We start from the raw sequence: 25,987 nt of genomic DNA on the forward strand, positions 1-25,987 counted from the left end.
CTGGAAGCATTTCCATAAGAATCGGACAACAAAAAGGGATCAGAATTCTAACCTTACATACACACACAATGTTGCAGGGTTTTCTTTTTAATTTAATAAGGAGCACATTGCCTTCTCACCATACCCATTTACATAAGCCTGCTGCACTGAAGTAAGAAGAGAATCTGGTCAGCTCTGGTTAATGATTCAACATGGTGATGTAAGCAACAATGAGACAATGATAAACAGCGATACAACCCCTTCTGTAACACAATCACCAAGAAACAATGTACCAGTGTACTGCCAGTTTACTGCCAGCTTTATCTATAATCACTCTGCAATCTTGCCATCACTTACAGAACGCCAAATCTTTGCAAGAGTCTTGAATCGAAGAAAGCTTAAGTCTCTCTGCATAAATAACACTTTCTTATATCAAGAACAGGTAATTTTAATTCTTTTTTACTCAACATAAAATGGTCTTTAGGTAAGATGTACTGTAGCCATGATATGATCTTTAAGGCAAAAGCTATATTGAATTAAAAAAAATACATAGATTGTGGACGTGAAATGCTTAGATGTAGGTAGTTTGGACTCCACATTATTTGCCAATTTGGCTATGAATGCACAATGTAGGAAAAAGTAAAGACCTATAGCCTGTTGTCCCAAGATCTAAGAATGAGTTTCGCTGTCCTCAAAATTAATACAGCAAAGTTGCATACACTGTATATATTACACTCCCTTTACTATCTAACTGGGGAGATTCTACACCCTCATAACTGTTTTCAGACCTGTTAACGTGCTTTCTGTATACACTACAGACATCTTACCTCACCTCTAGTCTACACCTCTGGTGTCCTCAAGAGTCACTTTATATATTACCTTCAGCATCTATATTACCTTCATTTCCTTAATAAGAAATCAATGAAAAATAAGTATAACACTACCACCTCAATTTTACTTAAGAACAAAACAAGGTTTTATTAAAACAGGTTGGACTGGATAATACTCCATTACTGCACTCAGATGCACAGTCCTAGATATATCCCTGCTGTATAAAGTACAAAGCCTTCTGTAAAGCAAAACTTCTACAAATTATACACTCCATTTCCCTCTGATATTAACAAGTGCATCAAAGCAATTGAGCCTTTCACCTCTGACCTGCACTGATGACAAAATTACAAAAGGCTAAAGCATGTAACAACTGCAAACACTAATAAGGGATCTTGTCAGGAGGCAGATTTCAAAAGAATTTATAGGTAAGTCCTAAACAAAAGAATCCTGCTTACGATTTTAAATGAAATTTTGCTGTCAGGCTATCAAAACTGTATCAACACATAGCTAAAAATTAAGGTTAAATACCAGTATGTATTCAGAGGCCTTTGTTCATTTACACATACATATACACAGACACACATATTTAAACTTCCAATAACACCCTTTAAACACAAGGTTTCCCATTTCTGCAGATATTTCAGAATAAAGCAACGTCCACATCGACAATCAGTATAAAATTTGGTATGTTATACTAAGAAAGGAGCTCACTTTCACCCACAAATAATCAATGTGGGTTTCTTTCCCTTAAAATAGTAGTTACTCTTTTACATAAAGTTTTGCGAGGAAAAAAGAACACAAATCTGACCGATATTAGCAAATTTAATGCAGGCTACTTGTAACTTTCAGCCTCTTATAGTCACACCTTAGGTACAGAGAAGCACGTCTGATCCCTACAGGAGCTGTAGAAGTGGATACTGGTCCTTAGATAATGATCAGCTGGGATGAAGTACAGTCACTTTAACTAACTGAAGCTTCTAACACCTAAATTAAAAATGCAGCTAGCAGTTGTCTAACGCAGAGCAAGCAAGACTGATGCAAACCAATCCCTTGGGCTTCAATAGCATCCTTAAGTTACAGGACACTAGAACCAAATGAAATTTTTAGCTAAATGAAAACTCCTTTATATTTTCTACCATTCCCTACAGTTTAAAAAAAAAAAAAAATGTTTACACTTACTGCAGTACAAAGTTAGTCATGGAATTTGAGCAAATATGAAAGATATCTTTAGCCAAATACAAATATTTCAAAGCAGCATGGACTGCTTCCAGATATCTTTTCCTCTGAAGGGGAAAACCTGTTGCTCTCTGCTATTTGGACCAGTAGTCTTAAATCCTGTCCTGCACTGTGAGCTGGCTTCAAATGGAGGAGCCTCAGGAATGCAACTTTTAGGCAGAACTCCTGTGCAAGTCAGTCTTCACCAAAAGCAAAATTTAAAATTTGTTTAAAAGAGGCAAATAGAATTTGCCTTCTTCAAAAATCAGAACAAGTAGCTGTGAGATATCATACTGGAAGTCACTTTTGAAATGCTATATGGTGTCGATATACACTTAAATGTAGCCACTGTGTTATAAGAACCTCTGGGGGGGGGGGGGGGGGGGGGGTGTCATAGCTTTCCCCTTTTACCCACCTTTAGCTTCATAATCAACTGAAGTGCTGAGAAGTACCACGTAATATAATATGAATATAGGTGTTTTAAAGGTATTAAGGAAGTAATCAATTAAAAAATTCAAATTAATGTCTTTGGATATTTTTTCTATTTTGCCATTCACAGGTTATTGCACATTATTACATATCATTTCATCGACAGCACATTACTAAGCAAGCACAAGTCTACTTTTTCTTCCATGGAGGATCTAAAATAGAACTCAGTGCAAACATGGAAGAACCTACTTGCCACTTGCACATTCTGTGCAGATACACTGCTTAAGCATTTTTAGAACACCTAAAAAACCAAGGTCATGGAAGGGTACAAGTCAAAAAATTAAAAATTAATAGCTGAGACTGAATTAAAATATGCCTGGTATATCAAATAAAAGGTTACCTAGCTGAAACAGATTTGATGAAAGTGAGATATAAAATGACAGAACAATGATAAATGAGATAAAGTATGGCCTCAGGCTGTTAAAACCAATTGTCTTTGTTATCTCCTAAATAGCAGAATTAAAACAACTGATTTCCACTGTTAAACACAAAATCTTTCATGGATGCCTCCAATACAGTATTTCCACCAAGTTTATTTTATCTAAATTAAACCAAGCATACTATTCACTTATCACACTACAGTCTCCCCCATGAAACAGGGAACAAAGGAAGATTTGCAAAGTTCTACAAACTACCAGTAGCCTGAGCAGCCCACCACTCTCACAAGTCAGAATGACAGTTTGCAATTTTTCTTGAAATGTAGCTATATCTAATAAAAAATACAGAGAAAGTCAATGACAAATTTATATGCAGAATCGGCAGACTATGTAACCAAGTTACACTACAAAAGAAATGAAATTATGCAGTCAAAACATCCACTCAAGAAACTGCTATGCAGTGATACAGCTACTCACTACACAGACAGGGATCCTACTATGTTTATTCTGATGGGCAGTAGCCAAGTTCTAAGTGGTCCTATCACCTCGCCAGTTCAGGTAGTTCTGCATTCATGATGAACACTAACCTCTCAACCATTCTCTGCTTACAAACATTGCTGACCGTCAGCAATATAAAGGTGGTATCTTTTCATTAAGTTATGTTGTATGAAATTATGTTCCTGGTTCTACAGTGGTTGAAGTAATATGCATGCCATGCTGCCTAACTGCACATCCACCGGCACGCAAACACAAAAGTAAAATGCTATTGTCCATGTGCTACTTCAGAGCACAAATACAAGTCTAGTTGTTCAGGAAAGCACTACTGAGTTATTTGGTTATGTTTACTACAGAAAAAAAAAAATTACTAAAAGTACTAAAGAGTAGAGGGTAAATAAAGATATAGCCATCTAAAGTATTATTTCCCATTATTTTTCTCATTATTTCTTCCCACTTCTTAACAACATACATGTAAAAGGCATTTTAACAGCTCTCTAACAGGAGGTGGTTAACAAATCTTTACAACAGAAACATCAAAACATGGCAAGTAGTGGAATCCACCTGCTTTGTTTTGGGTTAAATGCTGCAAACCTGAATCGAACAGTCTTGAAGAGTTCCAGCATTATTCAGTAAGAATGGACTCAAGTTCTTGGCCAAGATTGAAAGCTGTCAGTCAATACAGGTGGGCCAGGACACAATGCAGGAAGACCTGGACAATATTCTAGATGACAGCACTAGAAACAGGACAAAGTTGAGTAGTACAAGCAACACAGTTACGGCACTGATAGAACAGAAAAAAGAAGCTACCTAGCAGCTGGGAGCACGAACTGATAAGAAGGATCAGCATATTTCTTAATTAAAAGATGATGGGAAAATGCTAATTATCATCAGCTGCAAAAATGTAAACATGGTCCCACGCAAGTTATTGCCAATTCTTCTTAGTCCTGAAGAAACTGCATCAGCAATTTCCTCAAAAATCAAGACTTCTCAATTCTCTAAAGTTCTGATCACCAACATCAAAGAGACGCTGATCTTGGACACAGTGGGAAACTGTTCTAAAAAACCTGCACAACAGGAAATTATTATTTGCTAACCCACCTGTTTCTGTTACTGGCTACATAGAATTAGACTGGAAGACCAAGTTTGTTTTTAATGCAGATATTCAGGTGCACTTTATATTGGAAATTATACTATGAACTGTGTTCTCAATCATTATTTGACAAAGAATGAAGACAGATGCGCAATTTGTGATATAAAAATAAATTAAAAAAATCTTACAGCCAGGTCCATCTGTGTAAATATTGGAAGTCAGCTTTTAGAGATTTTCCATGTTTGTTAAGCACTATTTGCTTTGTGAATCTCAGCTGCTAGAATGTTTAAGGGACATGAAAAAATACAAGATATTAATTGAAAAATGCAAATTAATATTAGTTCAAAACACGATTTTACAATATATTTCTTCTCAACTTCCTACAGGTGTCTATGCTGATTGTACTGCATTTCCTCCTTTATCTTAACATCTCTACTTTATAAGCTTAAAATACTGCCATTTCTCTCCTATTCCCATCTGCTATGACCCCCCTTCCTCCTCCTTTCCTTCAGAAATACCTGGGCAGAATTTTATTCATACTCATAGTCCAAGAAGTATAACTTCTATAATTGTTGAGTATTCTATTCTGTAATCAGCTTTACTGAAAATGGCTTAATAAAAAAAATCTTCTATACTGAACCAAGTTTTTAACCTTACGTCCAATCTGCATGTTGTTTGGCTTTGAAACTTCTCCCACTGCTTCAGAGAGACGATGGGTCATTGCCGGTATGATAAGGATCCCATTAAATCACAGCAGCATGGAGTTTGAAAGGATCTGTGGAATCTAACATTACAGAGGTGGTGAATTCACTTGCTGGTGGTTTTGACCCACAGAGTCTCCCAGCTTCATGATTTTAAGATGACTATACGTAAGCGAGATGTATTATGCTTCTCTTTAATGCTATGAAATAGCTTGAAAGAATTCTGATACCAAGATTCATTTTAACTCAAATTGTAGTTCTGCTATAGGATTAAATCATCTTAAAAACACAGACTTCACATTCTTGAATAATTTTCTTTACCATTCAAGTATTTCCTAAGTTTAAAAGTAAGCACTGTTCTAAGTGGGTGCCACTCCTAAATTACTGCCACCCACCTACTGTGCAATTTAGACTTAGAAGGAAGTAATTCCATTTTATTTGCTTACTTTGTTACCCAGTACCCTCTATTTATTTTGCTAACTGTAACTGCTGTGAATGCAAATGCTGGTGTTTCATTCTGTAAGAAAATTATTGATGTTTTCCAATTAAAAGGTAGGCCCAGAAGGGCCTGCCTGAGGCTCGGGGTCAGCAGCCGTTGGCTTGAGGGAACAGGCTGAGGGACAGGCCGGCAGCGTCCGTGAGCCGCCAGGGGGGGCGCGTCCAGCCGCCGGGTACGATGGCACTGTATTGACATTGGCAAAAAGTTAATTAAACATCGTTACAGGGGTCGCTGACAGTTCAAAACAAAGCACATTCCCTGGCTGAAACTCTACATGCCTGAGAAGCTTAATGAAATCAGATAATCAGAAATTTAAAAAACATGGAATACATTTCTGCTTAAACAAATACAATTTATAAATGTGTGATACAGCATTCTCCTACACATACACCAGGCTTTTCTTCTTCCTCCCTCTTTATTTTCTCCAGGTAAGGAGAATTTAAAAGTGTTATTAACTACAAGGCAAAAAAAATGAGATTAAGTTTACAATTTCACCTAAAAGCTGTGGAAGTCTACCAAAAGCAGAGCCACATAACTATTAGGAAGATACTAATTTCTAATCAAATATCATTTGTTGTTAAGATGTTTATCTAATTCTGTAATTAGTTATTGCACTTAGATGGACATTGCAATACTAACTCTGAGTTCAGTATCACAATATAGTGCTCTCATTTAAAACTGTAGTGGACCCAGATTCAGAAAACAAATCCCTCAAGCTCCTGTTCTGAAGGATCTGACTGTTACTATCAAACCCGTGAACATTTTTCGAAAAGGAGTACCGAAGTAAGGATTACTCAGATTTTTACATGGTGCTTATTGATCAAGAAATTAAGAGTTCTGCAGGGGTTTGCTTTGTTACTTTTCCATGGAACCACGTGTCTAGCAGTGGCAATTCACATGGGGGGCAGGCAGGAGAAGGACAGTAAAACGTCCTAAAGGAAAAGCACCTTTCAACATAAACACCCAGGCAAATCATTGCAAGTCTATGTATTTCTACCTTAAATATATGACAAATTTAATTGGGAATTAATATTTCTTTGTGTTATCCATTACCAGCTTTCTGAACACTGCAAGATTAATTTGATTGTATTCCTAACTTACACCTCTGCCTGGATGCTTTGCTTTGGAAGCTAAGATTAAATGTGATATGCTATTACATTTATCTGTTCTTCCAACATCCAGTAAAAAACTGAACTCTCTTCAATACCACATAGAAGTAATATGTTTTATAGTGAACTCCTGTGCAATGTGAGGACACTATGGAAAGCACTTTGCTCTATAATCACACCAATACTTAAACCCTGGAAGAAAATCCAACCTGAGAAAACCCAGTACTAGTTAGCTTCCTGAAGTTATACTAAGCAGTGCCAAGCTTATCTGCACAGCTGTCTTACCTTTGATGAGCACAATTTTTCATAATTTGCTGACAACAATCAACAACAATCCGGAAAAAAGTTACAACTGCTCTCCAGTACACTTTCTGAAATCATTCTTCCCATGAATATTTTCAGACACAAATAAGTTGTTTTTCTCACTGACTAATTGCATTTTTTTAAGAGAGTCAGAAGAGGTTATTAAGCGCCCAAATTAACAAAGGGTGAGATTTGTCAATCTCCTGCTCAAAAACAGCTAAGAAATTCGTTCTCAGGATTGAATTAGTATGTACTACACCACCTCCCCCACCATGCCGTAAAGCTAACCAGGTCTTCACATCACATACTGATAAAAAGTTTATATTATATTGTTGAATATCTTACCATGTTAGCAATTATCATATACATTTTTTTACAGCAGAACAGTTCTAAGACTCTTCAGGAATACGGGGGGTGTAAAATAATGTTTATAAAAACCTTTAAAGCCTCTGATCAGTATACAATCAGTAGCTAGAAAAGGTCAGAACTTAACTCTTACAACAGTTTTCTTCATGTGTTCACTACAGGGTAAAATATATCCCTGTTCAGAAGTCAGCACAAAACAACATATATATATAACATACATATTTTATACATATATATATTTATATATAGAGAGAAACCTGAATGCATAGTTCCTCAAAATGCACCATAATAGTGACTTCCAAACACTAGCAACAGTTCACACATCATTTATACTCCGCAAAAGAAAACCCACCTTTATAAACCTCAGCTTTATGAAAATAAGATTGCTTTCCAATAGTTCACACAATTCTCAGCATCACAGTATCAGGGCTAAACAGCAACTTGGAAACTGGACATTCATATCAGAGAGTATTATCTTATTTTATTGTAGGACCACAAAGTACATTAATTGCTTTTGCATGCTGGTTCAGACTGCAAATCTTTTTTCTCATTCTCCAAGCAACATGGCCACCCCAGCTCTGAAAGTTAGGATTACACCGTAACACCTCCAAGATGTGAAATCACTCCCACCTATCCACTTCTGCACTTTAAAAGCTGTATCAAGGACAGCCTTGGCACAAGCATCACATGCTTCTCACACAGCAAAGGGTCACCCTTAAAAACATGCTGCATGCTGGCACTGGGTGAATCTAGGGACTGACAATGGTGTAACAGGAAATTGTCGTTTGTATTTGAATTCTGAGTCAATTCACCGTCCCATTAATAAATATTTTTCAGTGGGAAACTATGAAAAGCTGTACATTTCAAGACCATTTACAGCATAAGCTTATGGACATTCTCTAGGAAAAAACACTGCAAGCAGGGAATACAACGTCATTACCATTAAGATACTCGCTGTGGCAAAACCACAAGGGTGGCATCCAGCCCCGAGCAGACACCGTGTGCAGGTACCAGACCACACGATAGGCACTCTAGCTCTGGTGTGTGGGAAACCTGTTTCTTCAGTGCCCAAAATAGTGGGGTTAATAACTAGGCATATACATTGGTGATGTTTTAAAACAGTTCAATATACCAGTGGAAAACTATCTGAAACTGTGCAGGGAAGTCCAACAGATACTTTGAAGTAAAAAATTCTACATAACAAAACCAAAACAAAAACTTATAAAGCAGATGGAAAAAATGTCAAAATGAGAGGCATGGTAAGGCTATACTGTGTCAGTTTAATAGGCACATTAGAAACAAATGTTAGGTGCAAAGTAAAAACACAACCCTCAAACAATAAAATCAGCCTTTTCCTAAGACAGTGTTTCTGAATTCTGCACCTAAAGATCCTACACTGTGGGTGCTACTTATTCAGTGCCTACAAATGGGATTAGGCTTCAGATTTTCTGAAGAGTCTAAATAAATTGAAAGCCTTGCGCCTGATACATTTCAGAAGTGATTTGGCACCAAATTCCTTGAAAAATCCACTACAATTGCATTTGAAAGCTCTATCCTCTTCACTTAGTGATTTTAATTCACTTACTGGACTTAAACTACACCGAAGAGCTTTGAAAGATTTTCTTTACTTGTCCTCAGTTTTCTTCAAACAGTTTAGTGAAATTTTGGTCTTACCATAAAAATGACACATTAGATATCAAACATGTTTCATGACAGCAATGAACTGTTCAGGTCAAAATAAAATAAAAATTTGAAAAAAAATGGTTTTGAAGCAGAAACTGAACATTTGCTAAAGTTAGCAAAATCTCCATTTTGGCCAAATATTAGTTGGGGGAAGTATTGTTACATTCCTTCAGGAAAGGATGCATATGTAACATTTCCGTGTTTCCCAGCAGGATGATTCTCAAAGCACCTTGAATAAAGCCTGCACCTCTAAACATTCACAAAACTAATGAGGCAATCTTGTTCTGATTACCACTTTTTCTAATACCATCTTTGATATTAGATGTTGAATAGTTGTTGATAAACACTTTATAGATTTTAGTATTTTAAGGATCAATTATCTTAAAATAACATTGTGTCTCATAGATTGTAGAACTTTCTCCTAGTTGGCTTTTGCTCACCTCCTCCAACATTCCTCAGCTGCCCAACAATATGTTTTATTACCTGAATCTCATCCCATTGGCTTTTTCCAGGATAAGCAGTTACTTAAACCAACTTAACTGAAAACCCATAGCGCTCCCATCCCACTGAAATTCCCATTTCAAACAGAAAATGCAATTAAAAACATGACTCCTCACTAGATGATTTCCCCTCACTGATAATGGAGGGGAACTGAAGTGACAATAGAGAGCAAGGCCTGTAATAACAATATGGTAACATGCATTTACCAGAAAGAATAAAAACCTGGTGTCTGTGAGACACAAAGCAATGAATGAGGCAGCTTTTTTCTCGCCTATTACCCAGCTAAGAATTAAATACTTTTCACAGCTCTGAGACGCTGCTGTCCTATTAGCTTAAAAATGCTACAAGATTGTGTCAACTAAGTCACAGCTATTAGTGGCACTGAGTCAAGAGTTTCATTACATTCGTGACACAAAGATAAATTTTTCCCATTCTGCTGCATGCTGTGAAGTCCGCCCCTGGATCCAATTAATAGCAGGTACAAATCTGTTTTTAGATCAAGCACCCTACAGTCACAATTTTTGGAACTGTTTGCTTTAGAAAAGCGTTGAAATTTCCCGCTGTCCCCTGAGCACAAGTCCCTGGTGGTACATGAGTAACAAAAAGCTGAGAGGGGGCCAACTTTGAATTACACAGCCCAGGCTACTCAACAGAGTGGATGACTGCGTATGACGCACGTGTGTCTGCCCCGTATGCTGTCTGCTCACGACACCATTTAACCAATACTCACTAGTTTTTTGCAGTGAACACTTGAGTACAACTTTCCTTGTAAGCTGCTTCTTAAGGAACATTCTTTCAACTGGGGCACAAGAGATAAAAGATGGAGCGAATAAGCTATTGTTTAAAGCAAATACTACAACTGTAAAACTTTATTTTTAACCCACATGTTTTTTGTATATTTAGACGATAGGCACTCCTACAGGAAAAGAGTATTTCTTTATATGCATGATATATCTAGCAAATTAGAAACCTGGTCTTATTAAAATTAGAACTTTTAGGCAGTATCAACATAAACAGACCTGTTATGTTAAAAATTACAAAAGTAGAGAAAATTCATTGATTTCAAAGAATGTTTATAAATAACCCTTCCCACCTCTCACTTCTCACAATAATACAGTGTTCAAATCTGCAAATACCATCTTTTCTTCTATTCAAAGACCACAATTAATCATGAAAACAACCAAGCACGGGTATTGGGGTATTTTTATTGCAACAAACAAGGGAGTCCACTGCTATGACATCGTAACATTAAAAAAACGTAAGCATATTATGGGTACAACCTAATAAGCTCAATTCAAACCTTTGTATAACCACCAAAAGGAAGGGAGATTTGGGAGGATGAATCTGCAAAAATTATGCTAAAAAACATGGAAAAAAAACGCCAAAACTATTATTAATGTACTTGTTCTCTCCATTCTTTGAGAAAACTGTCACAGCTTTGCAGGGCAGTTGCTTCAAGGTCATAAATATTCACCATGACACTCCATTCACCCCATTAGGCTCACTGAAACAATATGGAATCTACGAAACTTCCATCTGCAGAAACACAGATGAAAAGGACAGATCATTTAATTGAAGAAGATGAATGACAAAGAACAAAAATTAATAAAGTAATGAAAGATACATAGAAAAAGTAGATTAGGAACTTTGTCAGGACAGAAAGTAAGGGCCTATTAAGTGAAACTGTAAGGAAGAAAATTCTACATTGTAAATGGCTGAAATTCTCATAAAGCATAAAATTAGAGCAAAGAATTCAGTTGCAGGTTATAGTTAAGGCCTCAATAACATTAAGAATCAGAAGATGACTAGACATCTTGTTGAAATACAAGTTTCTAAGATACATTAGCAAAATCCAAATTTAGATCTCAGATGAGACTTGTAAGAACTAGTAAAAGAATTCTTAATTACTACTGGTTATGAATACATCTCTCCAGACAGGCTCACATCTGCCTGCTTCAAAGAGTTTAACACTGCATTATTCTGCTTTATAATAATAGTGTTATTATTACAGCTGTACTTAAATGTACATCACAAATAAAATTATTACTCACGGTAACATCTTTGAAAATTGCTTTATGTGGACTATTTAAAAAATCACAAATTAGAGAAATCTTCCAGGGGAAAAAAAAAAAAAAAAAAGGCTTTCTTTTAGATCTGTTTCTGTCATTATAATTCTGCTCATGCATAGGTGTTTTCTACCTTGTTTATTTAGCTCCATTTAGAGTGTGAGTTGCTTAGAGAGAAATTTCAAAAACATCTCTTCCAAAACAAAAATGTCAGTTAGTCTAGGGTCAGAAAAATTTGCTTTCATTTTTATTTTTGCTATATTAAGAACTGAACATCAGCTGTCAACTTTTCTTTGTAACCATTCCAATTACATTTTGTCACCTCTCAGAAAATGCCATTACAGCATCTTACACAAAAAGAGCTCCACTACAACACACACACACTTCATTGACAAGTCAGTATATGTGAGGGCAGAGGCACTTCACAGCATCTCTTAAGCTCTAACCTTTAAGTGCCACAGCTGTGCTTTTTCTCTGTTATCGGCAGAAGACAGCTATTCTCCCTTCTCAGGCTGTGCATGTTTGAACAGATGGAAGCCAGGCACTCAGACTTGGTGAAATGATGATACACGCCTGAAGGGAGCACCTAGTCAACCAAGGCTGTAAGGATCACTCCAGGATCTTCCTGCCCTCTAATGTCAATTGAGCCAAACTTAACCTACTACTTCAGCATGCACATTACTGTCATCTTTTCAGCAGATCACTGGAAAACGAAAGCCAACTTCACTTTGAAATGCAAGTTGTTTCAATCCTCTTTCTTTGATAAACACTGGGAAAAGAGTATATATGTACCCCATCTAACCTTAGGCACTTAAACTGTGTGGAGTCTATGCTCCAAAGCAACTGCTCTCCTCTATTAAACCAGATGTCTGGACAAATTTCAGTCAGTGAAATTAACACCAGTTAGTCAGTGCTAACTTAGCCTCAGGAGTGAACTTTCTGGACTTTTTACACAAGAGTTTACCAATGGAAGTTTTCATTTCAGCAGAAATTCTTGAATGAATGTTGCAAAACATTCCAGGAACAGTACCTTCCAAATTTATACAAAGATGGGTTTGTGTCATCTAGCTAATTCTGGAGTCCAGTTCAGCTAGTCAGAAGACACTAAGCACCACTCATGACTGTACTGGTTCTGAACTTTAACTCTCTGAAACTATGTATATGCATGTGTTTGTTTCTCCATGGTCTGTAAAGGCAGTCTATGTGATCTCTTCCAAGCTGCAATGAAAGCAGATCTTTAGGTCGTGATACAGCAGACAGACAGGTAAAGATTCATGGCACCGCAACTTAAACTTTTAGTGTGTTCATTCCAAAACCTGCTAGAATTTGCCATTGGGACCCTAAGCATTCCAGGTGGAGACTGGAGGTATATATGCTTCTTGGGTGCTACAGGACTGAGCAACAGTCACCAGCTGTCCCTTCAGAAGACCCACCATCCCTCTCCCACTGTGCACATGCCAGCTGCCTGCACGCAGGCCCTGCCGAGGCTGGAAGCACGCCACTGTATCCAGCCACAGCCCCAACCATCCCGATGACCAAGGAATGCTGCAGGGTGCACCTGCTAGAAATTTTAGCTGTAAACTACAGTTTGTAGTTTTAACTAGTTATTTATAGCTATTTAAACACACAAATAACAGCTGTCAGCAAAATTCTTCCATTTTACCTCTAATGACAAGATAATTGAACCTGGAAAGGCCCAGGGTTGCCCAAGGACCAAGAGCTATACAATGCCACATGGGAGGTGGCAACAATGCACAAAGTCCTGTTTTCTCAAGATCTTCCACACAGCTCTGTGTAATGTATACTGTGTACATTGCTGGGCTAGTGAAGCAAAAACAACCACAAGCTGCTAGCACTTTCTAGATCCTAGTTAACAGATAGCTGCAGAGAGCAGCACAGACAAGTTTTGCTTGCTTGCTTACTTTTAGATTACTGATTTCTTACTGTGATTAATCATAAAAATAGAAACATACAGAGGACACAGCTGTATTCTCACTGCCCTCCTGTCAGTCATTTCTGATGTTCTTTAGTTTATTTTCTGCTTAAATAAACCTTCTGCTTATAGTCACAGTCACTTTGAAACTGTTCACAAAGAGCGAGCTGTATAAAGAAGGATGTATTAAAGCCTGAGGAGAGCAAGTGTCATACAAAATCTAAAAATACAAGCAACTTACCAGAGATTACTGCACAGTTGAAAGGCAATGCTCTTACCATGCACACATAATATTAAAAAAAAAACAAACAACACAACACACAAAAAACCCCAAACGCCCCACCCCCAAACAAACCCACAAAAACTTACAGCCACATAGACATGACATTAGTGGAGAACTAGTTATTTGTGGAGCAAAAGCACCTCTTGACATTATAACTCTGTTTTCGAGCCAGTAATTTCTTATGATTCATACAGCGTAGCTTTACCTGAAATAGACTACAACAATAAACTGCAATCAAAATAATTATAGAAGTATCAATTTGCCTTTTCCATTCAAGTTTAGAGCCAAGAACTTCTTTTTCCAGGAAACTACTAAAGTGCCAGCAAAAATGGAGAATGCTTAGAACAGTCTCACAGAAATCAGCCCACAAAAACTGCTGTCTTTGGTTTATTACATTAATAAATATTCGTAATTATCCTCTCTAGCTTTATGGAAGGCACAAAGGGCCATGATCATTACAGTCCCCCAGACTCTATCAGTAGACTATGGCAAGAGTGACCCTGCAGAATGCCATTTCCTGAGATGGTCACCCTTAAGCCTCTCTTCAGAGGAGAGAGACAAGCCCAATGATGCATCAACTTCTAGGCAACATGAAGAAATTGTAAGTTGCTCTTCTACCAATATGAGGTTTCTTAGGAGTGTTCTGCTTTCCATGGGTCAAAACAAGCTCCTCACACAGCTCCACAGAGATGAACATCCTCATGTGGACATTCTGGAGGTCCTGCTGTACCTCTTGCATCTCTATGACAATGCAATCCCTCCATACTGTGCAAACTATCAGTGCAGGAGCTGAACCTTTCATCTGTTGGCAAGCTGAAACAAAAGAGTCTTTTGCCCGAAGCCAGGCAGTATGAGATGTAGACGTATAGTATAACAATGCTGTATCTAATCCGAGGTTGCTGTACCTTTTAAGTGGTATTAATGAAGCTAATTTTTTTTGCCCTTTTTTTAAAGACTGTTATGACTCTTGCTTTGAAGTGTGTTGATCTTGTTTGCAGGAGAACAACCACCTGCAAACACACTCAGCAAAACCCATTTTCACTGGCTCTAAATCCCAGGTACTCTTTCCTGCCCATTGACTAATTGTGCAGTAATACCCAACAAGTGTAATAAGTAGGGGAAGTACAAGTGACAGGCTATATAAAAGTTCTCAGTCCTTCCCTTGCAAGCTACTTCTGTAGCATAGTCCAGGTAGTCACCTCAAGAGGGAGAGATGCAAGCTCAGTCTGAGGGAGGCTGTGAAGCCAAACCTTGTTGCATAATTTGGAAGCACATACTATAGCACCATCATGCTAAACGGGGGAGTCAGAGCATTTATAAATCCTACCCACACATTCTATGAACCAACATGTAATCGACCAGAAACTTACTATTAATGGTAAAAAAGAATTATAGAATTCATGTATATTTTCACAACACTGAAAACATACTAAGAAGTTGTGGTCTGTTGGATTGGAAAAACATTAGACCAATCAATAATAAAAATAAACACTATTAGTCAGAAGTACTCACTGCTTGTACCATTCCCTCCCTTCTCTCCCACTGGACCTCAATTTTTTTTTTTATTCATCAGAGTACTTTATTTTCAGCTCCTGAGAATTCTTTGCAATATTTTTTTTCTTTTATCTGTGTCTCTCATTTTTTTCCACTGGCTTTTTTTTTCAAATTTGGCATTGCTTATTGCATGATGAGCTATCCACCTCAATTTCCAAGGCAGCTTGCACAATTCTCTGGCTTTCCTTGTGTTTAGCAACTAATGAAACCACAGCTGGTGTCTTATAAATGCTGTGCACATGTTCACTAGCACCATTTTGATATCTGCATGTGCATTCTGACACTACCTGAGATTTAGGAAGTTTATACGTAGAGGAAAACATTGACTGCATACTGACCTGAAAGGATAAGTATTTTGGATTAGTTGCATTGATGCTCTTTCCTGTGTCATCACATTTAACTTACAGGACATTTTTTCCTGACCACTGCTTTCAGCACTACTGGTGGAAATTAGGTACAATATATTTTCAAAACACACAAGTTTCACAGAACCTGTCTCCTTCTTTAACCTTCAGCAAATCATAGTTACAACTATCTAATTTTAACAAGAAATTATACCTCACCAACGTAAATTAAAAAGCAACACCAGAGACAACTGTTGTATTTTTAGTGTCATCAGTTCAGCTACATCAATTTGTATTTTGCAGTATATCCTTTCTTAAAAAAAACCAAACAACTACATAATAAATACTGAAGCAAACAATTACAGATCTTCAAAATAATTCTATCCTCCTCACTCTCCAAGATAGATTTGTATAGAATCATAAAAACATTTAGGTTGGGAAAGACCTTTGAGATCATTGTCTAACCATTGACCCAGCACTGCCAAGCCCACCACAAAACCATGTTGCCAAGAACCATATACACATGTTTTTTAAACGCCTCCAAGGATGGTGATTCCACCACCTCCCTGGGCAGCTATTCCAATGACTGACCACCCTTGCAGTGAAGAAATTCTTCCTAACGTCCACTATAAACCTCCTCTGGTGCAACTTAAAGGCCATTTCCTCTTGTCCTGTCACTTGTTACCTGGGAGGAGAGACCGACCCCCACGTGCCTACAACCCCCTCTCAGGCAGCTGTAGGCAGCAATGAGCGCCCCCCCAGTCTCCTTTTCTCCAGGCTGAACACCCCGGTTCCCTCAGCCGCCCCTGACAAGACTTGTGCTCCAGACCCCCCACCAGCCTCGCTGCCCGTCCCTGGACACGCTCCAGCACCTCCCTGTCCCTCTTGCAGCGAGGGGCCCAAACCTGAACTCGGTACCCGAGGTGCGGCCTCACCAGTGCCGAGCGCAGGGGGACGGTCACTGCCCTTGCCCCGCTGGCCACACCGTTTCAGCCACCAGCCAGGATGCTGCTGGCCTTCCTGGCCACCTGGGCACCCTGCTGGCTCCTGCCCAGCCGGCTGCCAGCCAGCACCCCCAGGCCCTTTCCCCCCAGGCCCTGCCCAGCCGCTCTCCCCCAGCCTGGAGCGCTGCGGGGGGTTGCTGTGACCCAAGGGCAGGGCCCGGCACTGAGCCTGGTGGAACCTCGTACAGTGGCCTCGGCCCATCGGCCCAGCCTGCCCAGACCCTCTGCAGAGCCTCCTGCCCTCAGGCCGACCAACACTCCCGCCCAGCTGGGGGCCATCTGCAAACTGGCTGAGGGTGCGCTCCATCCCCTCAGCCAGGCCCTCCATAAAGACACTGAATGGGCCCCAGCACGGAGCCCTGGGGACACCGCGTGTGACCGGCCACCAGCTGGGTGTAACCCCACTCACCACAACTGCTTGGGCCTGGCTGCCCAGGTAGTTTTCTTACCCAACAAATAATACACCCACCCAAGCCATGAGCAGCCAGTCTCTCCAGGAGAATGCTGGGGGGAACTGTGTCAAAGGCTTTACTAAAGTCTGGGTGGACAACATCCACAGCCTTTCCCTCATCTACTGGGTGGGTCACCTTGTCTTACAAGACCAGGTTCATCCAGCAGGACCTGCCTTTCATCAGCCCAGGCTGGCTGGGCCTGACCCCCCAGCTGTGCTGCACGTGCTGTGTGATGGCGCTCGGGGTGACCTGCTCCATCACCTTCCCCGGCACCGAGGTCAGGCTGACAGGATAAGCACTTGCTTATGATTAGGAAGATGCTTACAGGATGCAAAAATGCTACAATTAAAACTGCAGATATATTCACAGAAACTGACACAAAAAGATATGCCAGGTAACATATGAGATTAAAGTTCAAGTCTAAAGTCCAAGACTAAAGTTAGGCATGGGAAGAGCAGCAGCAGATTTATCTCCAGCCAAAACTGAAACCTTAATTAGAGCTGTGCAAGACGCTCCCTGGAAATTAATGTGCTCTTAGGGTCTTGGAATCTTCTACAACAGAAGAAAATCTGTACTATCCTTCAGCATTTTCTATATGTATCATTTACATTCTTATTACTGATTTTGGCGGTTTGTGTGGTTTTCGGTTTTCAGCTGGCTTGGTTTCACCTTTTACCATACTTGCACTGGACTCTCATCAGGATCTCCAAGTAAGTGACCCACCCCTGCATTTTCAGTGGAATCAAAAGAAGGTTTTTCAACCCTTTCTTCAGAGGGCATGAGAAGAATAGGGGGGAAAGCTAAGTGCTCCAGAGATCCAGCAAGGGAAGTATTCAGAGAAAACAATGAACTCTTGTCACTGTGCATCAGCAAACACGTCTTTCATAAAGAGGACTAATTTACCATTTTGTCTGTACAAACAGAACATTTGTGCTCTTAAATTTCTGTCAAAATGAATGGCTTTCCTATATAGAAATTGTTGTGCTTCTATAAACATAAGTAATATGTTTTTTTATATATATATATATATATATATAAAACAAAGTTTACTTCTATATTTTACACAGAACATATTAAGATACCTAAAAGTTTTAATCTTTGATAAGCACAGGACAGAAACATTATCTTGATGGGGATTAGCTGAACACAGAACAGTCCTGCTCTGGGGAAAAAGAGGTACAAAAGATTTCTGTTTGCCTATTTGTTCAGCAGCTAACATTAACAGAAACAATATACACAAGCTCCCTTTGGAAGAAAAGTACAATAATTAAAAAACTGATCATAATGAATTAATTGCCACTATGATCTACAAATCTCAATAAATTATATAGTTACTTGGCTGTGTATCATGACAGCCAGTTTTACAATACTGATGGCTTTGTAATACTACCAGACACATTAAATGTGTAACATGAATACTTTAATCAATGTCACAATTAACAGCATGGAGTTATTTCTGTCAAAAAGACTTGAGACAAATAATTTGTAACTATCTCATGGTTACAAAAATGTTGTATTTCTCTCTCGTAGCTCAGAATATATAATAATAATATTTTTTTCCTCCCCATGTTGCCTTTTCTGTTTGTACCAATATGATGGTTGAATACCCAAATTATAAAATCAATTGTAGCCTTCAGTAGGAGGCTGCATATATGCTGCTTTGAGACATGCCTCTGTGATACTGTCCCCCACTTCTTGAACAAGGAGTGAATAGACTAAGCACTGACTATAGAGGTGTAGAGGAGGACTTGAAATAAGCAGGTCTAGCCATGGTGAAAATACAGAGTGCTGCCATAGCTTCATTAACTTATTGACAACCAATTAAAAAGAGAATTGAAATGAAACAGAACCAGAATTGCTTGTCTGCAGTTCTCCAAGCAATATTTAATTGGTTAAATAAGGCGTATTATTCCTTCTGGCCTGTACATAGTAGCAGTCAGAAGTTATTCCAAACAAAAATTACCTTATTACTTCTTTTAGTAGGCCTTTATTAAATCAACGATCAATCTCTAGAACCTTTTCTCCTCCTCAGTACCGCTCTCTGAAGCACACTGCTAAAGGAAGCAGATGTAATGAAAAACAGTATGTCCAATGCTTAAATTAATGTGTATTGACTGATGTCAATCTTCTAGAACTGCTATTAAGTTTATCTAATCAGTGCTTACAAGCTTCTTCCTGTTCAGATTATCCTATAAGAATTGTCTGCAGAAATTTTCAACAATATCCTTAGCATTCACAAAAGCTTATGGTCAAAACTGCACAAATGAACAATTTATAAAGAAACTAAGGTCCTGACAGCATTTCAATGCAGATAGACCAGTGGCAGAAGGACATCACCTTTCTCTATAATGCCACTGCGTATGGTCCTGATGCAGAACAGAGCACACACGATGTCAGTGCATTGGCAAGGGGACAGTGGAGCTTTGCTCAACCTTGCCAGGGCATCAGATGGCACAAGCACCACAAGTGCAGATTAAAGATGCATAAATATCCACTAGCGGTAAGAACCAGTGACAGACTATTATCCTCCTGGAGCAACAGGCTAAGGAAAAACAGGCTGTAGCAGCACTTCCTACAAAACAACAGTTTTTAGCCCATGTGAACTTCTTTGAAGGAGCACAGGCAGGTTTTTTTCTGTAGCTCACCAAAATTCTCAAATTCCTGGGCTTCAAAGCAACCTAGTACTCCATGTAAGAGGGGTACCACATGCAAAATTTTTACATCAAGTGCATAACCATCTCCAATGCTTCTGCAGAATGGAAGTTATACCTAGAGAAGTACACTTTGCATAACAGGAAGAATGATGGCAAGGAACTTTAGGCCTATGGTACCTTTGATGTATGTGAATATTTGCTCAACACACATACCAGAAAGAGTTTCATTGACACTTGAGAGGAGTAAATATGAGGTCAGTTTTCACACCAAGGGAAGAAAATATGCCTCCATGCTTGCATATTGGGAGCTCTTTAACCATACTTCAGAACTGTCTAGAACAATATCGTAATAGACAATGTTGCAAACATTTTATATTTAAAAAAAAAAAAACCAACCAAAAACAAAACCAGAAAAACACTGAACACCCACCTACATCTTTCTGCTAGTTTATCCTCAAATGCAGTCATGTTAGTAAAATCAAATGGAAATTGCCATATTTGCAGGACTCTAATAACGCATTTGTTGTCTGGGAGGCTACAAATGTATTTTACTGCTCAGCATGCAATACGACACTCAGCTTTTGCATCCTGTCAATGACTTTCATCCATGTTCTCACCTAAGATTTTTCCAAGTTGCTTCTGTACTTCTGTCCCAAATCTTCTCTTATCTTCATTGACTATAAATACCTCTAACACACACACACACACTCAGAGAGGCATGAAGAGACGAACAGAGCAATTTAAAGGGACAACAAAGTCGAAATAAATAAGCCAACTCTAACTCAACCTTACCTCTTTACAGTCTGAATTTTTAAAGGCCACTGTTATGATACTGGAAATCCACTTGCGTGACTTAGTGCTAAATAATTAAGCCTACCAAATAGTACTGAAAATCTGACAAATTCAGTTATTAAGGCAGCATTATCAGAATAGCACTTTCCCTTCTCTCTTCCTTGACTGCTTATAAAAGCCTCCTTGAAATATCCTGGAACATCCCATCCAGATTCTTTGATAAAACGAAAGGAAATGCTTCGTCATCTGAGTCATTTTAATACACTTAGCATAACACAGGGCAATTGCTGAAGTTTCACCCATACCGTGTGAATATTAATAGAATGAAGACAGTGATGTTTAGTTTCTACTTTACAACATGTAGTGCAGAACTAAGATTCTAATTTCTAATGGATTTTCTTGTATTTGCACTTGATTTGTGGTTGTTTCAAGTTATATTAGAGTAGTAAAGAAGTACTAAGACAAAGTACTTTTGGAAGAAAATCAGAAATAAGTATCAGGACATTTTCTCACATTTCATTAAGAGTTTGAATTGTGGAAGACTAGTGTTTTCAAGTTTTTATTGGGTTACAGGTTATGTCAAACTAAATTACCTACACTGCCCAGGCATAGAAGTTGCTGCTACTTTAAAACAGAGTTCTAGATAAGGAAAAAAAATCTGAAACAGTTCTTTTTAAACAGCTACTACCAGTTTTGAAACACTCTTTATTAATACCTTCCCCCTCACAGTTTTCAGGAACTTGCTAACTATATAATGTTTAGTTAAACTATGATAATTACATACTCAAGGGAGAAAATTAACATACTGATTAACATAACCAGCTTGTAAACTCCAAGTCTCCTTCAAGATAGTCTTTTTAGGCATATTTCTATATGTTCAAATTATAACTCTTGATTGGGACTCAGAACTTCTGAATTCAGTTTTCAGCTCTGCCACCACCTACATGAATCTGCCAAAATCAACAGTCTAATGCTTTTGGTTCTTTGTGTAAAATGGATCTTGTAATATTTTTCTTGCAGTATTGCTAGGAAGACAAGTTAATCTCCTTCACTTGCTTGAGTATTTTGATGCAGATAATTAGACTCTAGATGAAAACAATAGTTTAAATTCCTAAGTGGAGTTTGTTATACGATGCATGCAAAATTAAATGATTAGACTATAGCTCAAAGAAAATTCTTTGCCACAAGTGGCACAACTGTAAAGGGCACTATCATATAATTTAATAACTGGGAAAAGATGAACAATCCAGAAGAGGTCTGAGTCACAGCAGGCACCTGCACAGGCAATCTTTGCTACAGGATTTTTAGTGGAGAAGCTTCATACATTCATACAGCTTTGGATGTTTTCTACTTTTCATTTACTTTTAAAATAATTTCTGAAAAATTAGCTAATGCAGTTTAACATGCACCACAGTAGATATATAACGTATAATGACACAGCATAAAAATCTTGCTCATTAGATTCAAAATCTTAATAGGTAAGGAAAATTATTCGTTTGCTCTTCACTAAGATACAGCAAGCTAATAACAGCAGGCATTAACCATAAGGCACTTGGAAGGGTTTTCTTCACAATCAAGCTGCCACTTAAAATGCCAAAATAAACCCTTTTTTCCAGCCATATGAATACAATTTAACATTTAACAACAGAAAAGAACAACTTACAGGTAAAGCAATCTTTTAGAAAATTTCTGCTATGACAGAGCTTCACATGGCCCTTCACATTACTTCCTGGGTTCATTTCCTAGAATAAACAGAAACAGGACACATGTGAAACCAGTTATATCACATTGAAATATTGTATACCTACACTGAAATCGTGTTATGAAGCGAGCTTTGGAATTTATGCTGGTGTCTTCCAGATGGTACAACCTAAAACACCAATTCTGGACTTGAAAGGTAGTCTTAAATAACCTTTATCAAATTCTATACTAGATATTGTTTCCCATTAATCTTTCTGTAGACTCTCAGATTGATTTGAGATTAATTGAAGATAAAACCTTTATCTTCCTGAGCACAGGAAAACCATACATGACTTTACCTCTATCAGCCACACTAAATAAGCTTTTTTGTAGCCAGCTAACCCATATGGCATTGGCAGAATACTAGTCAAGAATAAACAAAGCTTAATGAAACAAAAAAGCCAAACCACATAATTTGTTCACTAGAAGTATTTTTACACACATTTGCTTGCAAAGCAAACACCAAAACACATAAAACATTCAAACAGTTGTCTTATGAGAGCAACAAATGCAAGTTCTGTCCAGCAAAGGACCCAAAGCAGCTAAAGCTGGGGTGCGCAGGAGCACGCGGCGGGTGCCTGCAGCTCCCTGCTGGGGGGACAGCAGCCCGCAGCTGCTCCCGGCCCTGCTGCCCTGGAAGGCTCGCTGCCCGCCAGCAGCTCGGAGCACGACATCGTGGACAGGCTGCTGCAGACCGTTACCCTCCGTCGTTCTTCCATATGGGCACCAGTGACGATGCCAGGGCGATCAGGAAATCACCAAGCGTTGACTACATCGCTGTGGGGTATGATGGGGCTGTGGGGAGGGTGTCGAGAGCATGGGGAGCTCAGGAAGTTTTCTCCCGAATCCTTCTGCAAAGGCAGAAGGGCATGAGGAGAAGCAGACAGATCCCAAGTCAATAGCTGGTTGTGCAGCTCGTAGGGGCAACAGCGTTTTAGTTTTTATGTGAACAGGACAGAGGATTGTTTAACAGAAATGGTATCAGTTAAAAGAGGAAAAAATTGTTGCCAACAGGCTAGCCAATCCAGTAATGAGATTTCAAACTAGGAATGATGGGGCAGGAGAGGATGACCAGCAGTTAAGCGAGGAAGCGAAGGACCAGGTTGGCAAGCAAAGAGTATGGGGCAATGTGAACAGGAGCAAATTTGTAAGCAAAAAAACAGGGCTGTAGGGGTCCCACACCAACTGTGTCCACATACATAAGAAAATGTCTACCAGGCAGAATTATGGGGAAAGCTATCCTACATATTCTGGGAAATCAGCACGCTTTTGTATCTCTCCAAAGAGCCTGCACACTAATGCACACAGCACAGGGAACAGGAGGAACCGAGAAGTCTGTGTGCAGCTGGCGAATTACAACTTCACTGGGATCACAGAGACACAGGCAGGATAGCTCAAGGAAACATGAAGGGGAACAGGAAATGTTCCTGCTGGTTTTATCTCCGATGGAGACCTGTCAAAAAGGATGTGAGGAAGGCAAATACACCAAATGCCTTCTTTGCCTCACTCTTTACTGATAAAACCATCCATCAGCTATCCCAGGTCGCTGACACCAGTGGGAAAGCCTGGAGCAAGGCAGATTTCCCATCAGAGGAAGAGGATCAGGTTAGGAAGCATTTAAACAAACTGGACACAGATCCATGGGCCCTAACAAGATGCCCCCGCACGTACTGAGGACACTGGCTGTGAGACCACTCTGTCGTTGAAAAATCATGAAAGATCACAGTGATGGGGGTCTGGGGTGGGAGGGTGGCTGGGGATGAAATTCTGAGGACAGGAAGAAAGTAAACATTGCCTCTACTTCCAAAAAGGACAAGAGGGAGGGTCCCAAGAAACTGCAGGCCAGTCACAGCCTTACCTCAATCCCTGGGAAGGGAATGCAGAAAATCCTGAAAAACATCACCAGACACAAGGACAGGAAGGTGTTTAGGAGTAGTAAGCATGGATATGTGAAGGGGAAATTGTGCCTGACCAATCTGATAGCCTTTCACGACGAGAAGGCTGACCCAACGGACAAGGAGAGAACGCTGAGCATTGCTTATCCTGACTTTAATAATGCTTCCATCACCATCTCCCATTGTCTCCTTCCTGACAGACTGGTGAAACATGAAAAAATGGAGAGTGAGTGAATAGAAAACTGACTGAACTGCTGGGCTCAAAGGGTTGTGGATCAGCAGCAACAAATCCAGGTGGAGGCCAGTCACCAAAGGCAAGTCCCAGGTGTCTTTACAAGAGCCAATACTGTTCAACAACTCATCAATAACTTGCAAGGTGGGACAGAGTGCACTTTCAGCAAGTTCACAGACCATACCGAACTAGGAGTAGCTGATAAACCAGAGGGCTGTGCTCCCATTCACAGTGACCCTGAGAGCCTAGAAATGGGCCGACGGTAACCTCCTGAAGTTCCACAAAGGGAAACATGAAGTCCTGCGCCTGACAGGAACAATCCTGTGCACATGAGCAGAAAAGGACCTGCAGGACAAGGTGGCTGTGAGCCAGCCACGTGCCCTTGCGCTGGGCTGCATTAGGAAGAGCCGCAGTAACAAAGGCAGAACCAGAGCCTTTTCAGTGATATCCAGTGAAAGGACAATAGGCAACAGGCATAAGTTAATCACAAGATATTCCATTTAAATATAATGGTAGGGTTTTTTTTTCCTGTGAGAGTGGTCAATCAATGGCACAGGGTGCCCAAGAGGGTTGCATCATCTCCATCCTTGCAGATACTCAAAACCCAACTGGACATAGTCCTGGACAATACGCTGTAGGTAACCCTGCTTTGACCAGTGAGTTGGCCAATCTCCAGAGGTCCCTTCCAACCTCAACAATTCTCTGTAAAGTGTTTTATTTAACCAATCTCTGCTTAAAAGAAATTGAAAAGAGCTTAAATTAATCACCCATGAAATCTCTTCTCCACCATGCATAGAAAAATAAAAATAATACAATCAACCTCATTGTGCTTTAGCTACTCCAAAAGGCATAAAAAGTTTATAGCTGAAAGCTAGCAACATATAGTAACCCTGACCTTAATGACTGCCAACATGTCTTTTGGCCTCTCTGATATTAATGGCAAGATTTTACAATCACAGATTAAAAGCAGTGGAAGAAATTCAGATACTCTGATCCAGTTCACTGCAGAAGCCATGAAGTCTGCCCCCATAATTCCTGCTTCTAACTCTCCTAGTTTTCCCTGAAAAAGCATAGTATACATAAATATGTAATTCAGGCAGATTTTCACATGATATTTAAGATGGATTAAGAACAAATACATTAAAAGTATTTTGGTTTGTATTGAAAATACATACTTATAAACAAACAAACTGTACTCAGACCACTCAAAAAAAATTGTTAACATGCACTCTAAAAATGCAAATCAACGCATGGTATTCAGTGGTATGGCATTCCATGGCATTTCATACTAAACGAAAAATTTTGACAGTTACATGGGCATTCATCAGTTTATGACAGCATGACCCAAATAACTGTTCTACTGCATGTGGAGAAATCAACCCATGGAGTAAGTTTTA

The 25,987-nt window shown here is 39.1% G+C and overlaps 1 protein-coding gene across 4 annotated transcripts in view; it reads right to left on the reverse strand.

Annotated features, from left to right (window-relative positions):
* Nucleotides 1-25,987, reverse strand: part of MARCHF1 (membrane associated ring-CH-type finger 1) — a 257,958-nt gene that overhangs the window by 158,230 nt on the left and 73,741 nt on the right. For all 4 annotated transcript variants that reach the window (XM_055794490.1, XM_055794491.1, XM_055794492.1 and 1 more), the window contains exon 2: nucleotides 22,387-22,465. The gene's annotated coding sequence lies outside the window, so the exon portion shown is untranslated. The remainder of the gene's footprint in view (nucleotides 1-22,386; nucleotides 22,466-25,987) is intronic.

This window comes from Falco peregrinus, chromosome 2, assembly GCF_023634155.1.
Source record: "Falco peregrinus isolate bFalPer1 chromosome 2, bFalPer1.pri, whole genome shotgun sequence".
Lineage (NCBI taxonomy): Eukaryota > Metazoa > Chordata > Aves > Falconiformes > Falconidae > Falco > Falco peregrinus.